Here is a 17477-nt window from a genome sequence, read left to right as displayed (position 1 = left end):
AACAGAGCTGCACTTACCCTATTAGTATTGTTTAGTATGGGATTGTACAAACCTGTATAAAGGTAGTGCTGTATTTATTTTGTGGTTACTTTTCCGTGCCAGTAGTGTTTTCTTTCTTTTGTGAGAATACTATAAAAACTGAATTGTTGATAGTGATCTGCACGAAACAGAACTTGGTGGGTATTGCTGCATGAAAGTGGGATTTTTCTGCTACCAGATGTAGTTCAGGGTTTTTAGTTGTAGTGATTCCTGTTAGTAGTTAAAATATTGTGTAAACTGACTTTTTGTAGCAATTTTGTTGGTTTTGCTTTTTTTCCTGACAGTAATAGCGTGCGTGTAGTTCAACATGCTACATGAAAAAATGAAAAGGAAATGTGCAGCAAAAACCTAAATAAAACAGCACAACCAACTTCCCACTACACCTCAGCTTCCTACCCATCCCCAGCCCCCAGGCTCCACCTTAGGGCTGCTGTGGGTTTGATTTCCAGCCCAGTGCTGGCTGAGGGAGCCCTGCACTTCCTGTGTGGGTTTGCAAAGGTGTTTGGTGCTTTCCCCTACCCTTCTCCAGCTGCCAGGCTGGGTCAGTGACAAGACTGTCTCTACACCCCATCACATCTCCTGGGGTCCTCTCCTAGTGATACTGAACTGCTTGAGGCTCAGGGCACTGTGGGAGGTGTCAGGGGTGCTGTGGTCAGCAGAGAGCAGCTCTGGGCAGTGAGAGCAGGCCAATGCTGGAGTGGGGACATTCCTCGGACCATCCTGGCTGACCAGGAAGCAACCCAGTACATCTCACTGGGCATTGGAAGATCTGCTGGGCTCCCAGTGGATGTGGAGGGCAGCACAGTGTTCTGAGTGTGTTGCTGCCCAGAGCAGCATGAGGTTCAGCAATGACAAGTGCAAAGTTTGAACCTGGGTCCAGGCAAGCCCTGGTATCGCTGCAGGCTGGGGGTGGAGGGTTCGGAGCAGCCCTGAGAGAAAGACTTGGGGGTGTTGGTGGATGAGAAGCTCAGCATGAGCCATCAATGTGCATCTGCATCCCAGAGCCAGAGTGTCCTGGGCTGCATCCCCAGCAGCAGGGCCAGCAGGTCAGGGGAGGTGGTTCTGTCCCTCTGCTCTGCTCTCATGGGACCTCATGTGGAATACTGTGTCCAGCTCAGGAGAAATCAGCACAGCAAAGACATGGACCTGTTGGAGTGAGTCCAGAAGAGGCCCATAAAAACAGAGGGATGAAGCCCTTTTTCTTTAAAGGCAGGTGGAGAGAGTTGGGGTCGATCATCCTGGAGAAGAGAAGACCTTGGGGAGACCTTAGAGCACCTTCCAGCACCCAGAGAGAACTTGTGAGATGTTCTCACAGATGGGGCCAGGCTTTCATCATGGGCCTGTAGCGCTAGCACAAGACCAATGGTTTTAAACTAAAAGAGATTTAGACTAAGGGAGAAATGTTTTGCAATGAGAATAATGAAACACCAGGAGAGGTTGCCCAGGGAGGCAGTAAACCCCCATCCCTGGTAACATTCAGAGCCAGGTCTGAGCAAGTCTGATTTAGTTGAAGATGTCCCTGCCCATGGCAGGGTATTGGACTAGATGATCTTTAAAAGTGTTTGAATCCAAGCCATTCTGATTCTGTGCTTCTTGGCAGGAAGTGATGCGTTGGGAAAATCTGTTTTGAGATGTTTCTCTGGTCTGGTGATGTGTGTTGATTTTGCCTTATGCATTTATAATCTGAGTTCTGTTTTTGTGCTGTTGAGTAGTTCAGAATCAGAAAAACAAGTTAAAGCAAGTTAATTTTTGGACTTGTGAATGTTTTGATCTGTTGTGTAGCTTTTGCGCTCCTTTACTATTAGGAAAGAAGCAGTAGTTGCATAAACACGTAGTTTAATCTTCTCAACTGAGAGAATTGAAATGAACTTTTCTCCCGCTAAAAATGATGAACAGTTTGGCCTAATCTGAAGTCCATCAGAGGCAGTCAATGACATGTTGTCAAGGAAAGCTAGAGTTTAACTCATACTCATTATGCTTTATATATTCTCTGTGCTGCCAGGGAAAGTAGCTTGGGAAACTGCAGGCATATGTACTGCTGGCAGTTGTGGAATATCCTAAAGATCCAAGATTTTGTTGATTTACATTTCATGTTAAACATAAGTCCTACCAAGAAGTTAAGCAGGACATCCTTCCAGGATCAGATTTCCTTCAAACCAATGCTGTGCTTCTGATCCTTTCAGAAATCTGTTGCAAATGTGACTTGTCTCTGCACTGTAGCCATTATTTGAGACCTTGGTTTACTAACCTGTTGTCTCAAAGCAAATTTGTGTTAACTATTGGTCTCACAGATAGTGCTGACAGACTGTTCTGTTTAAATGAAATTGGGAATCACAGTCATTGTAGTTGTCATATTCTCAAAGAATCACAAACCCTAAACTGTATCTTAGTATAAAAGTGATCTAAATTGTGCCTATAACTGAAACAATAATTTGGCAGTATTTGTAAGTGACTTTTTTTCAGCTTACAAGGATTTTTTGATTGCTGAGTAGCAGCTTTTTGTGCATGTGTGTAAAGATGAGCAGGAAATGATGGCTGGCCCAACTGCACTGCAGCACATTTTGCTGTCTACTGTTTAAGTAACTGACATAGTCCTGTAAAAGGTGTCTGGGGAAAGGAAAAAAAAAATTACACATACCAGCAAATTCTTTTTGCAGTTGTGTTGTACAAGGAAAAAATACTTTTTTTTCTTCTTTTTATCTCGGTATTCATTAAGCACCACTTGCTTAGACCTGACTTTAGACATCTACATATGAAACTCTCTCATGAGAATGGACTGTATTTTTCTTCCCATGATGCAGCTTGAAGTGAGGTTAAGTATGAGGTCTAGCCTCAGCTGTATGGAAGATAGGTTAGAAAATAGATAGGTTAGATAGGTATGAAGGCTAGAAAAAAGAGAAGGAAACGAAGCTAAAACTCAGCTGATAATAAATCTCTGGTGTGTAAACTCAGAAGATAGGACAGTCTCACTGTGTAAGTGTCCATGGTGGCAGAGCTGAGTTTTATGGGGAATTTCTGAGTACTTGACAGTCTCTGTGGTGTTGCAGTCTTTAAAGAGTAAAGTCCATGGGAAAGAAACCTTGATTTATTCTGAGGAGTTGGGAGGGATTGTGTTGAATAAACATGAGAAGTAAAACTGAAATCTGTTTGAGTATGTGACTGTAACATGTTGACTGACTGTCATGATTTTTGTGTCAAGGGCTGTGTGTGCTTGGGGTTGGAGTTAGGCTGAGGCATTGGTGTGAATGGCAATGCCTTTGGAATTAAAGGTGGTTGATGAAAATTGTAGCTTTAACTGTAATCTGTAAACAAGAAAGTTGATTCTTTTTGATGGTTAGATGGGGGAAAGGTGTAAGTGTACACAGATATTAAATCCTGCAAGTACTTGACACTTGCAGGATTTAATATCTGTATTAACTCCTCTGTTTTATCACAGACATTGATGGAGTTTTGACTTTGGTGGAAAGACAGGCTGCTACATAACCCATAACTACAGCTGCTTTCTTGGAACTAGTTACATCATTTACAGCATGGCTTTAACTGTGTTCCTGGCATGACAGCCTTCCCCCTCCTGATTTTTATATATATTTTAAAATTTCCTGCTTGCTCAGAGCTAACTTTTCTGTGCAGTACAGTAATAAAAGATGTGTCTTCCTGTCTCCCCTGGGAGATAATGGGGGCTGGTGATAAAGTGGTTAATATTGCCTCCTACCCCTACCTCTGTCCAGTTCCTCCTCCTCAGCCTAAATAAATTTGCAGTAGTTTTGTTCAGAGTTTATAGTTCATTATGTTCATTTTCAATTTCAGTGGTTTTAAGTCTCAAAGCCTTCTATCTCAAGGCTTTTCCTCTGACAGTATCAGGCTTGTAAAGAAGTAGCAATAATTCTTACTAATCCAGTCTCAATAAATGGTTGTCAGTGACAAGTTACTTGTGAGGACCTGAATGGGTTATGTCTGTAACTGTTCTAAGAAATTCTGGCATCTTTCCTGCTTTTAGATGTTTTTCAAAGAAAGCCAAAGCTGGTAATTCAGGCCAGTTAACCTCATTTTTGTTGGGAGGAGAAGTGAGCATTTTCAGGTCTGATGACAGAACAGATCTTTAAGGTAGGAGCACTTACTGTCTTGCAGATACCTTTTATAGGATATCCTCCCATCAAAGTTGTGAAGCCAAATGCTTTAAATAAAAACTTGGAGATAAATTTAATCCTGTGATCTTTGTCACAAGCAATCTTCACTGTCAGACTGATTCAGGAGTAACATGAGATTGATTGCCCTGATGCCTGCCTTTGAATTCTGTACAGTTGTGCCAGTTTAAAATTAGTTTTGTATGTACTTTAGAATATAATGGGAGACTCCCTTCCCCTTCAAGGAGGTATTGAATTCAATACCTTTCAACCTTTTTCTTTGTCTGTTCATATATGTACCACAAAATTGCTTAACAGTTTGTATGCTATCTCCTCAATGAAAGCATCCAGGAATGGCATCCCTTGATTTTTATCTCTTTTCTACCATGGAAAAGAACAAACTGCCAAGACTTCTTTGCCAATTAAAAATACTCTTCTGCATTTCTTTGTAATTATAGCTACCTAGAGACAGTGTAAATTAAAGAATCTTTAACAGTACAAGTACATTAATCTAGACTGACTGAACAGATACTGGGACTTGCTTAACTTCCCCTTTTAGTCAAGTTACAGAGGTAAGCTGAAAGCCTGCCTGCTCTTAACTGTGATACAGTACAGCTGTATAAATTAATGTTTGGAGTAGTTCTGAGTTAAGAGATTTATAAGAACAAGGCTGGTAGCTGCAGATATTTCTTCATTTTCCCCTCAGGTAAGTGCAAAGTTTATTCATATTTGAATAATTTGCCCAGGGGCTTACTTCCATATACAGAGATTTCTCCCAGACTTGTATTATTTGGCCTGGTCTCTTCTCCTCAAATAGTTGTAGGACATTTTTTTGTCTTTCTTAACTAAGCTGAGGATCTGGAGTTGCTTGCTTTTTAATAGTGTCTATTTTAGCCTCTGAGTATCGATTCTATAAATAGGGAAAAGTAGACTTGGTTAGAATTTTTGAAAGCGGAAGCAAAGTCTTAAGGGTCAGTCATTTCCGAAGTGCTCATTTTCTATTAAAATATCCAGCTAGGCATTTTTAAAGAGTAAACAGGCCAAAAGTAAGTTTTTTATTCTTCAGCACACTAAGGAGAAGGCTGAAAGCTATGAATTTGCATGTTGGTAATGGTGTTTATGGTGTTGACTTTAAACTGTGTTGCAACTCTTGAGTGCTTTACTGATTTGAATATGCGTGATAACAATGCTTGCACACCAGAGGAGCCTGGTGAAGGTGAGGGAGCAGGCAGCCTGTGGCAGATACAAAGTCATGAATAGTCACATAGATAATAGAATGCATTAAAGCATTATTAATACTCAAGCTTTCAAAAGATTTCATAGTTAAGAAAACTTTTGTGGAGCTCTGATTTCCGATGAAAGGTAGCAATAGATTCAGGTTAAAACACTAAACTGTTCTGTTGCTCTCTGTAGAGCAGTCTCTATGTTAACTTAGGAAAGGTGCTGATGTGGCTGAGTGTAATTTAGAGCAGTTTTTATGTAAGCGTGCATGATGTTTAGGGTTCTTTGTCTCATGGCTTTTTCCCATTGTAAATACCTAAAATAGTGTAAGATGTGAAATGTATATCTTGTATTTAAGCATTTTATTAACTTTCTAGGACTTGCAATGGAAAACTTTGACAGCCATAAAATTGATGGTATGAAATATTAATTCAATTAAACGAGAAATTCTAGACCTGTCCTTCTTTCATGGGTGCAAGACAGCAGCTTTATGGGAGCCCAGGGTGCAGTAACTATAGTGAAAAGTTCCCATCAACAGCAGCATCCTGAAGAGTAGAATGTGTCAGGTACAGCCATCTGTGGGCTGGTTTCTGGCTTTGTCTCTTTTTCTGTCCCTCTCCTCCACATCTTTTTTGTCCCTATCTGGTCTTAAGTACACTTCTTTTCACCTTGTGGATCTTCTGAACTTCCTGTCGCTCAGTGTGTGCTGTAATTGTGCCTGAGTTGGTGTGCTGAGAAGTGATCCTGTTTGCCATTCCCCTGCTCTCATTCACATCTCAGAGGAAGTAAAGTCAGAGTTCTGCCTTTGGGCTGCCAGAGTTAGGGCTCATTATGACAAAAAGTAGGAAGAGCTGCAGTTGGAAGGAGGTTGAGAATCACTGCCTTTAAGCAGTAGCTTTTATTGTCTAGTAGAAAAGTTATAGCTCTGTTTTCTGAAATAAATCTGCTTCAGTGGCCTGGCACTACCCCAGTGTACCTTTTTGAAACAGTGATCCTTGACGCAAGTGAGTGCTGAAGCAGCTCTTTCCCATTGCAGGCAGAGTGCTCAGTGGAAGAAACTAAAAGTCTGTAAAATAATGTTTGATAATTCCTTATGATAATACAAACTTTGGTAGTGTGTACAAGAGTTCAAGGTAAGGAAGACATTATTTCCTCAGAGTTTATTTTCCTATCACGCTCTTGTGGTGCCATGTGTGTGCACAAAGGCAGCACATGGGGCTCCAGAAACTGCCTCAAATATCAGGTTTCTGAGTGAACTAGTTCTTGTTATCGTTGTATTCCGGTAATAACAGGATGTGATACCTTTTAGGGCAAGGTCTGTGCGCCTGAAGTTACAGGTTTTGTATCTTCTCTTGTGATACATTTTATTTGCTGGTTTCAGAGTAGGCAGAGGAACATAGCTGCTCATGCCCTCTGCTATCTGTCAGGAATGTGACGTGGAGCCGGAGTCAGAGATGCCACCTTTCTGAACTACCCGTGTTTTCTTGCCTGGCTCTTGAGAATGCTTTTCATGGTCTCATGAACTGCTTAATGACTTCTCTGTTTTGTTCATGGTCATGGAAGATAGTCTGGCTGACTAGCAAAACAAAAAGCTGGTTTTACTTTTCCAGGTGTGGTTTATTCTTCACTAGTTCTACAGACTTGTTATAGATTCTTGTATGAGAGAGGATAGAATTTGTGGATTTTGTTAATGGCCTAAACACAAATTTATGTTGCTTGAAGGCTTCTTCCATGGGAGCAGTTTATACTGTACATTAAATATGCTTACTAAAATGCAAATTATGCATTCATGCTCATTTTTCATTTTAGGAAATTGTCCCAGTGTAGGTTCAGTGTTGTTTTTTAAGAAATGTGTTCTAACTACAGGACATATTAGGACATTCCTCTCTGATAATCCAGCAGTAGCCAATGTTGAAGTTGGTTGATCTGCATAATCTTTTTTCCCCTCAAGCACGTTGTTTAACATGTGCATCTTTTCCCTTTCTTAAAAATTATTTTTGTCATCTTTATGAAAGGATAGATGGATCAGCAGTATGGAACACTTGAGTGATTTTATAATTAAAACAGTCTTAATAAAAGATTTTTCTTTAACTATAACATGCATATTTAAAGTGAAGTTACTCTTTATGTCCAGGATTAGACTGGACTGTCTCAAATGATTAGTTAACTTCTTACTGTCTGTAGGGCCTTTACTTAAAGGCTTAAGAAGCTCAAGTTTTCAGCAGTAAAACAGTAACTTCCATTATTTTTCAGGCTGATGGATGAGAGTTTAACATGAATATCTTTGCTGGATTGGAGTGCAGTATCTGATCTTTGGAGTCTGTATTGCTTCAGCAACTTCTGTCTGTAATGTGATGTAGTGCAGAGATTTTGGGGGTATTCTGCATGTGTGCTTCACATGGAGTATCCTCAGTGACTGCCTGGAGGGTCACTAAACAGCCTCTTCTGTGCTTTTGCCTTTATCCATTGCTGCCCTGCCAGCTCTTGCTGTAGCAGAATTCAAAGACAACACACCTGGCTAAAGTCCTTCTCTTCTTGGTGTTTCCTTATCATGAAGGAAGATAAGGAACTGAGGTATGGCAGTGTTAATTACCTGGAAGCAAATAGGAAGTTGTAGTAAAAACCAGGGATCAAATGCATATTTCTCTAGTTACTGCAGCAACTGGACTGAGTTTCTGTAGCTGAATGACTCCTCATAAAACATGTTTATAAGATAGAAGCAAAGTTAGTAATAGGATATGGGACTCCTTTAGTTTCTCTGCAGTGATACATTAACTGAAAGTACATGCAAGTGAGACCTTTTCATACTTTCAGATCTGGAAGATCTTAGTCATTGTTGGTGGCTTTGTTTTTAACACTATTTTTGTTGATACTTGTCTTTTTAAGAAAATAACAATTTGCACAAAAATGAGATGAGGCCCAGAAGGCCGACATCCATTTCTAGATTTGAGTGACATGACAATGAATAAGTTAATATTTGTCTTGTTACTAAATTATTGAAAGCCAGATTATTTTTTATTTAAAGACAAGAAAACTACTGGAAGCCTCTTGCTCATGCAAAGGGGTTTTGCACTGCTCTTTGTGAAGTCAGCCCTTCTTTTGTTAGTGAGCTTTCTTTGGTGCTTATGACAATACCATTAGGCAAAAGAAATTTTGTAGTTCAGCCACAGTGAGAAGCATATCTTTATTAACAAGATTTATCCTTATGCTTCCTCTGTGTTGTTTTTGTCACATTCCAGTATTCAGAGATTGCTGGAAAATATCTGTTGCTGGAAAGGTCCTGCTATAAGATATTTCTGCTATAAGAACACCCATAAATCATCCAGTTCTTTGGCAGTGTCTTTGCCACATGAGATGTCCCTGATAAATTGTGTGAGTTCATGAATGGCAATACAAATAATTCCATAGTAGGTAATGTTTGTTTTAGCCCATGCTGGGCATGGTGACCCTCAAACTAAACACTGTGAAAGTTAACTAGCTTTACTTACTCTGAGACTCCTTCTGAGAGAGATATGGGAGCTTTCTGCACTTGCACTGAGTGAGGCCAGCAAGGCTCAGTCAGTCCTGTTAGAGCTGATGATTTAACTTCTCTGAGTGCTCCTAATTGTCTTTGTGTGTAGCCTTCTTCTGTCAGCAGCCAGACACATCTAGGGTGTGCAATTAACTTTTGCATCTGTACTCAGTCCAACACACCCTGTAGGCACTGAATCACAGTCCTTGGACAGAGGAGCACTGCAGCACCACGTGATGGATGCAGCTCCTTGCTGGAATTACACATCCATGGTGTGTGTGCTTCCCTTTGTACCTCTCCAGGCTGGAGCTCGTGCTGGGCTTCCAGCACTCAGTTCCTGTCACACTCTTCCCATTCCTGCCTTTCTGAGGAGCTCTGGAGCCTGTGGTTTGGTTGAATATTAACCTCGTGTGTGCACTGCCCATGCTCTGGCTGCACGGTGCTGAAGGGCCCTGTGGGGTTCTCAGGGAGGAGCAGCCTAAAGCACGCTCTGCCTGCAGAGCAACTCTCTCATCACATGGTCCGATGGAGTCTCTGATCTAAATTTGGAGATTGTAGGAGCCAGGCACCGTAATTTCAACTGTGGTTACACATACTTGTACAATTTATCCCTGGTTTTCAGTGATACTCCTAAAGTTGGACTTTTTTCAGGATGCTTGAAGTGCTTGTGCTGATGTTATTCTTGTTGAATGTGCTGGCATCTGCCTGAAATAAATGATAATTGGATGAAGGAAAGCCGCTACCTATGCATGTCTGTTGTTGGAGTTTTGCTTAAATACAACAATTTTGTGTCTACCAGAATTATGCTGGCTATGATTTCACAGTTTTGTGTGATACAGTTCCTTTTCTTCATGTGTGGAATTTGAATTTTGTGGCTGTATTTCTTCATGGAAAGTGGTTCTTCACAATCTGTTAGTCTGAAGTAAATATTTCTAGCCTCAGAATAGCAAAAAGCTTTGTATTGTGACGCATCTCTAAATAAATAATAATGGTTTGGTTTTGGTTTTTTTTATTATTATTTGACTTCTGTTCCAGGGTAAAGTTTGATTTCAAAGCATGAACTAAGTGCCTTGCTGCAATCTCTAGAACATGTGTGTGAATATTTGAACATTGGAGTTTGTAATTTTGCTTAAGCAGAAAAATGTAAGACTTGTTCTTAAATGCTTCCTTTGTTACTCCAATACAGGGTAATATAGAAAAAATTGTTGTGTTTTGGCTGAGGTTGTACCTTCCACATTAAATGTAGGAAAAATGCCTCTGGAGATGATGGCATCTACAAGTACCTTTTGAACAAGGATCTTGTGCTGTCTCAGTACACAGAGTACATGAGAGGATGTGGGAGTGTAAGAATGGCTTGAAAATTCATCAGATTTCCTGTGCAGAAGCAGGAGTCCAGTTGCTTTAAAGTCTGGGTAGTGAGAAGCGGATGTGAAAGCTGAGAGTCGACAGACAACCTTGTCAGGGTGAGACTTTCTACTCAAGGTCTCAAACATAAGCTTTGCAGTTTCATTTTTTTTCCTTTTTTTAACAAATATTGGATCCTGAAAAGATCATTCAGACTGCTTAAGCTAAGAGCTTAAACTATTTACTCATCAGATAAAATTAGGTAGTGTAAACATCACTAAGAGCTGGAACTAATGCCTGCCTCTCTGTGGACTAGATAACAAGCTTGTCTAAATCCAGCTGATTGGAAAATGGGGGGGAAAAAGGATATATTGACCAACTACCCAGAGTAGGGGCTTCGTAGCATCTCTCCATAGGTTGTCTTCCCCTTTCAGAATTTTTAAATTACAGACTTGTTGCCATAATAAATGGGTAGAAGGGACACCTGACTCTACCCTCTGTTTAAGGAGTCTTGAATTGATTTGTCTGGCTGAGAGCCAGGCTCATGCCTCCCTCCCAGCTGAAGCTGGGACACTTTCTAAGTAAGAATATGAAGGACCCTGAAGCTGAGACATGTTGTGAATTGGGGCTTCAGGTGTGTATCCAGGAAAGACTAAACCAAACAGAGCCTGGTGAGAAGGAATTTTTATGGAGTGGGAAAGTCTTTTGTGTTTAGTCTTTGCTTAGGACAGATCTCTGTCCAAGGGAGACCTTAAACTGATCTTGCAGTTAGGATATGCAGCTTCTATCCTATAATTAATTACTAGCTTTAACTTACTGAAGAGTTTGTGTAGCTTGCTCATAAGTGTAACAGTTAAAGCTCTTAGAAAGCAGAACTGGTCCACTGGCTCTGGTCACAGAAGGATCTTCTTTCGTTGTGCCTCTGTAGGCAGTAGAACAAAACTGATCCAACAATCAGTCCGTGTGTTAATTCCTGGTTTCTGTAATGTCATTCAGTGCCTTGGTTGGGTGTTGTGTATCCAAGGAGAAAATGCACACTAACTGAGATCTGAGGTCAAAAAATTTGTGGCGTCTGTACTTGAGAGAGAAGAAATATTCCAGGTTGTGCCTTGTGCTTGTTTCTCTGTATGGCAAAAGGGTTTTATGTATGACAAAAGAATTGCTCCTGACATTTGTTATAAGAATTATCAGACTTTCTGCAAGGACTCTGCACTTCTGAGCAAGTTTCTGTAAGTTACATGATATCAAATTAATTATCCTCCTTCTTTGTATTTATCAAGAACATCCTCTCATTAGAAATAGGAAAAGATTAGTCCTGTCTCAGTCTGTCTGTACGTTCTTGCCCTTTTCACCCTGCTATGGAAACCTGCTCCATTACTAATCTGGAGAACATGTCATCTGTGTCTTGCCTCTTCATCTCTGAGTTGAGTCACTCTCAGAAGAGTAGTTCTGTTTCAAAAGGGAACTGGAGAAAATACTCAACGTGTTATTTCAAGTCTGGCATCCAATCTTCTCTGCTCACAGTTAAACTTTAATCCTGTCTAATATAAGAGTATTTAAATGATTGACATATTTACTGCTTCCACATTTGTCTTTGAAACAGAGGCATATGCTTATTGTATGGCTAAATGGAATAAGTATTTAGCAGTTTCAGTTTGGTTGGTTTTTTACACATGAGCTACTTTCTTCTTATTGCTGCATTTGTAGTAAATGCAGATAGGTTCCTGAGCTCCAAGAAGCTGAGTAAATTAGGGCTTGAAGGTCAATAATAGTCTGGTGGGAGTCAGAACTTCTGCAGTGTGAGCAAAGTCTACTGGAATTGGAGCATACCCTATTTCCAGTAATTAATAAATAATAAAACAAAAAGTGATAAGGATAGTCATCTACCAAATGTCAGTCATTCTGTAAGTCTTAGTTATTTTGAAAAGCTGTATTTTTAAGGGAAGTTGCTAAGTGGTGTCACAGTACTGAGCTTGAAGTACCAAATCCAGTGTTTGAAAGCTGCAATACAGCTCTGACAGGAGAAAGTGTTCACAATTGGAAATCCTTTATGTGACTTTGGAGTAATTATTGGAGGAAAAGCTGGTCAGTGTTCTGTTCAGTGAATTGCACTTCAGAGAATACATTGTGTTGGGCTGATAATACTTTAAACCTCTGCCAAATGTTTGCCATAGGACAAGGGAAGGTTATGTGTGTCTTCCATCTCTAGGACTTAGTTAACTGGGTGATCCTAATTTACTCACAAAATTAGCTTCCAGTACATGAATAAATACTAGAGGTACATTTTTAACCATAGTTAGTGGTTTTGCAGCTCAAACCTGTAAGGACTGTCACACTTAAGTCCTGTAACTCATGCTGTTCTGATGAATGAAAAAAAGGAATACTTAGCTGTTGAAAATGGTGTCACTAGAGTTCTCCAGTGTTACATGGAAGCAGAGCTGCAGGTTTCTGGAGGCAAATAGTTTTAACCTTGGAATGTGTCTTTGCGTCAGTGTTATTAACTGCATGATGTACAGTTGAAGCTCAAACTACTGAGTTTTAGTGTAGTTATTTGATCTTAAACACTTGGTTTCATTTCTGTCCTGGAAATAAAAGGAATGACAGCTTACTTTCTCAGCTGTGCAGAAGTGAATAACTGGGGTTTTTTGAATAGTTCTCAGACTACCAATTCCTCAAATCACAGGAGAATTTCCTCTTTCAACTGAAAATTAAAGTTTTGGCAAAATATTCATAAGGGAAAAAAGTAGCCTGTATAATTTTAGCAGGATATGAAATTCTCAAGTTTTCTTGCTGTGGACTTATTAGTGAGTTCTGGTATTTTTATGTTTTCCTGTTTTTAGGGGACGCTGGTTTTGTTGCTTTCTGCCTCTTTTTTGCATAGCTATTTACTATGAAGAGTGACCTGCCAGAAGCTCTGCAGGGGTTATTTTGACTGCTCAATGTGTGTGCTGTCTTAGTCTGACACCATAAAGGTTTGTAAGCCATAAGCCTTCTGACACTTAGTTATCTTTATGGATCTTTATGGCTTATTTTTTTCTTCAGCTCATTTTGTATATGCAGCATTTCAGATGTATCTTAGGATGGGTTGTTGTGTCTAGCAGTCTGTTGTGATCTGTGTTAGGGAGGATACATCACCTTAAATCCACATTGCTGTCTTTCTTGTGCTTTCTGTATTTTGGACTAAGCAAAATCAAGTGCAGGCAAAGATGATGTGTGTTATATGATTTTTAAATGTGGTTCATATCTATACAACAGTGTTAGGTATACAGGCTAGGTGGAGTCACTCCTAAATGGAATTCAGAAAAAGCTTTTGAGCTGAAATAGCCTGCATGTTAAGTTGTGAAATCTGTGTTTGTCTGGGCTTTTGAAGATTCTGTGTAGGTTACCAAATAAAGAGGAAATGAAATGGCATCTCAGGCCACCCCAGATGGTCACTTAGTAGTGTCCTTGGGGCGTGATTGTCTGACTGGAGCAAGGCAGAGACCTGGAGTGTGGGCTGTTGGGTTGAAGGTTTGGGCAGAATTCAAGGACAGACTGACCTCTGCACCTCAGCCCTGAGTCATTCCTGTGAGCTGCTTGTGAAGACATGTAGCCAGTTCTGGCATGGGCCTTACACGGGCTGTAAGCCTCAGTCTTGCTTTAATGGTGGCAAAGACTGCAAAATTATTTAACTTGAAGCTCTGTGTGGACACTGCTGTATCTGACAATAACTGCCTGTTTTGCCTCAGTATTTCAGCAAACTGTCTTGGATGGAGTGCCCTGAATCCCTCAGTAAAACCAGCTAAGCCCTGTGTTAGTGGCTTTACCCTTTGCTCCTGAGGACGTAGCCATTAATAAATTTCTCAGAAGTTTTCTTCCTTGTAGCTCAAATGAGTGTGAAACTTGGAGGCTTGAGAAGCACTTTCTGTGGCTCTGCCTGTTGAAACATGTACCCAGGGAAAAGCAAACACTGTGCCATTCACAGAAGGCTTTTTGCATCTTTATGGTTAATGGTCTTCTTGAGCATGAATTTTGTATGGAGAACAAGATTTAATCAGGTGCTCTGCTAATTCCACCTTCCCCTTAAGTGACAAAACTAATGAAGTAAGGGATGGTCGCTTACATCAAGAGGTGAAGTCTCCCTAATTTAGCAGGAACAAGTAGGTTTATTGTCTGCTTCCTTCGTTTGAATTCATCATCCTGCAAAGCTATGCCAGCACAGTGTGTGGAGGGCAGGCAAGGATATCTCCTGCGAATGAGCTTACTCTTTTGTTGTTCACCTGCTCTTCTCATTAGCCTGTCAAAGAAACAGTGTTAATTTACTCCACAAAGGTCTGTTGAAGTAAAGAAAATGAGTTTGTGAACAAATCTTGTCTGTAAACTAAGATGGCAGCTAACTTGATTTTTCTCAGCTATACTATTTATACTGTGGGTTACAGTTTGGGGATGTGTTATTTAAAAAGAAAAATAAATCTCTCTTGACAGTTTCTGTGGACTGAATGGGATTCATCTAGATCATATATAAGGAGTTGTTGCCTTGAAAGCTGTGGAGATCTTCCAAAGGGGCCACGTTTTCTGCAGCTTTTCTGTGTGTGCTCCCCCTTCAGCAGCCTTGTCCTTGCTGTGTGCAGTGCTCCTGTGCAGCAGCCTCCTTCCTCTCCAGTTCCTGCTATCACACCAGGCTTAATTCTTTGCCCTGTGCTGGCAAAGGATGTGCTTCCAGTGCTTTTCTGGATGTTTCCATCATCTCTTCAATGCGCTGGAGCATGTAGCAGTCCTGCCAGGTGGGACTCTCCCATCCGGAACTGCTCCACAGCCGTTGCTGCTGGCTCTGGCTTCCCTTTCTCCTGAAGCCAGGCTGCAGGAATGGGCTTGGCAGGGAGGAGGAACTACGGCACAGGAAATGCTGAGCAGCCAGGAGTGGGAGCAGCACTGGAGAGGGCAGAAGGGTCTCCAGTAAGCTTAGGTATTCTTTTCAGTAAACCAAAATCCTGCTTGTGATTTCAGTAGTTACAAGGAGATTTAACCATTCGAATTTGTCAAAGTGATGCTGTCTGTCCTGACAGTAGAACAGCAGAAATATAACAATTTTCCTGTTTAATGAAATGATCAATCATGCTTGAAAAAAAATCCATTTTTGATAGTGAATAAGAAGCTTTTCATACTGCAGTGTAGCAGGGTAGAAGGAAGTGTTTTTGATTGAGTGTATTGAAGGAACTTGTTAAGTTTCTTAAATGGTCAGGCAGCAAGACTTTCAATTCTGTTATGGACTGTAGGCAGTGATAGAACTGCTCTGCTGTGCTCTTGCCAGGCAGATTGAATGAAAGGATCTTACAGCTTCCATTCAGTTTATAAGATAATTGTTAACCTATACAGTTGTCTGGCAAGAGGTCCATGAATGAAGGAGACTGAATTGGGTGGTGGAACAATGGTTTAAACAAAGCCTATGCATTAATGGAGTGAATGTGTTTTGGGTGTTGTTTAGATTTCCCCTTCTGCAAGAAAGAGAAATAGTGCTTCTTACAGCATTTGCAGGAAGAAAAAAACAAACACCAACACATTAACTTGACAGGCAGTTGCTTATCTTAGGTACTGCCTTGACACAAATTGGCAAAGGTTATCATTAGTTAATATTACTCTCTTTTTGGTTTTGCTTTTCAGCTGTTTGTTGCAATTATTTGCTTCAATGTAGCTGTGAATAGGATTCCCTTGGTTTTGTTTGTCATAGTATCTCAGAGTCCTTAGGGCCTTTTCTCCTAGCTGTGCTCCTCAGCTTGCAGGTTTTTCCTTTGCAGAGAGGGCAGGAGGCAATGGGGAGCATCTTTTGATGGTAGTTTTCACTGTGACTAAAATCATTCCCCAGCCTCGATACTTTATAACTCTTCCCTCCACCATTCCCAAGCTGGGGAAATCAGTAATGTTATGGTGTTTGTGATTATATATTTTAACTGCAAAGCAACATATTTTTGTTAAATGGCCATTAATCAGGATTACCTGATGTAAGAGGAACTGCTGATAGCTGATTAAATACAAATTAACGCTGAATATTTCATGCCTCTTCAGCTGGATTTGAAATGACATGACAGGGATTTTATATTTCTAAAGTAAGTTTGTGCTAAAAACAGACGTGTTGCAGAATATGCTTGACTTGGCTTTAAGAAGGAGAAAGAGAATTGGAGGACAAAATGGGAAGATGACTCTTTAAAAGAAACTTCGAGATGTAAGATACTAAAAAGAAGGATTCTAGTGCCAGGAATACCTGAAGGAGAAGCAGCAGTGGTTTTACTGGATACAGTTTAAGTGACAGCACTTAAGTACTTAAACACTTAAGTATTTAAATTAGCTGAAATCCTTGAAAGAGAAGCAGCCTACAAAACCCCAAAGGGAAAAGACTTATGAACCTTTTGCCACAACAGAAAGCTATCAGTTCTGGGCAGTTCATCACCCAGTTACTGTACTAAAAAAGGTAGGCTGCTTGCTATATAAATCTACTCCAAATGAGCTGAAATACCCTCCAAGTGCTTGCAGTTGCATCTCAGTGCTGCATTTCCATAGGGAATGCTGTTTTGTCTGATCATACAAATACTGATTTTTCTTAACCAGAAGCTTAATTTTGAAGCAGAAAATCCTAGTAACCCTAGAGAAGTCCAGATAGGTAAAAACTTCTATTGGTGGCATTTTTCTTTAACTGATCAAAACCACAGCAATGAAGTGCTTTTCCCTGTGTGCAATGTATGTGGCACTGTAAATAAAGCTTGAACTGAGACCTACTTTTTTCTGCTGCAATTATGTGTAACTGGGCTCCGTAATGCAGAGATGTAATGCTCTATTTTTTGTGCTGTAACTATATGTAACTTGGTAATGCTGAGCTGCAATGCTCTATTTCTGATGCCTGTGATCATGGCTAGCTAATAGCCTTACTGACTCACAGAATAGGTTGTAAGGATGCTTCTCTGTTTGCTTGTAATGTCAATTCCATAAAATCACCAAGTGTTTTTGAATTCTGCATGTCTCATTTGCATTCCTAAAGGATTATGTAGGTTCCTTGGCACTGCAGGATTAACTTTGATTTACCCCTGGCACTGGTTTATGTGATTGAAATACCATGTATTGTTTATGTTTAATGGGGTTCTTCTGCTCTTTCAGATTGTGAGGACGAGCTGCTGCATCAATAATCTGAAGAAGGGAGTTCTCTGTTAAGACTGCAAGAAGATACTACTAACTGGTAAACACTTGCTTGGGTTTCTTTCCTTGTAGAA

The 17477-nt window shown here is 40.3% G+C and overlaps 1 protein-coding gene across 4 annotated transcripts in view; it reads left to right on the top strand.

Moving 5' to 3' along the window:
• The window catches only part of CYRIB (CYFIP related Rac1 interactor B), a 96320-nt gene that overhangs the window by 36709 nt on the left and 42134 nt on the right, over positions 1 to 17477 (top strand). For all 4 annotated transcript variants that reach the window (XM_005479595.4, XM_074557043.1, XM_074557051.1 and 1 more), the window contains exon 2: positions 17365 to 17443. The gene's annotated coding sequence lies outside the window, so the exon portion shown is untranslated. The remainder of the gene's footprint in view (positions 1 to 17364; positions 17444 to 17477) is intronic.

The sequence above is a fragment of the Zonotrichia albicollis genome, chromosome 1, assembly GCF_047830755.1.
Source record: "Zonotrichia albicollis isolate bZonAlb1 chromosome 1, bZonAlb1.hap1, whole genome shotgun sequence".
In the NCBI taxonomy this organism is placed as follows: Eukaryota; Metazoa; Chordata; class Aves; order Passeriformes; family Passerellidae; genus Zonotrichia; species Zonotrichia albicollis.
This window is presented reverse-complemented; position numbering and strand designations above follow the sequence as displayed.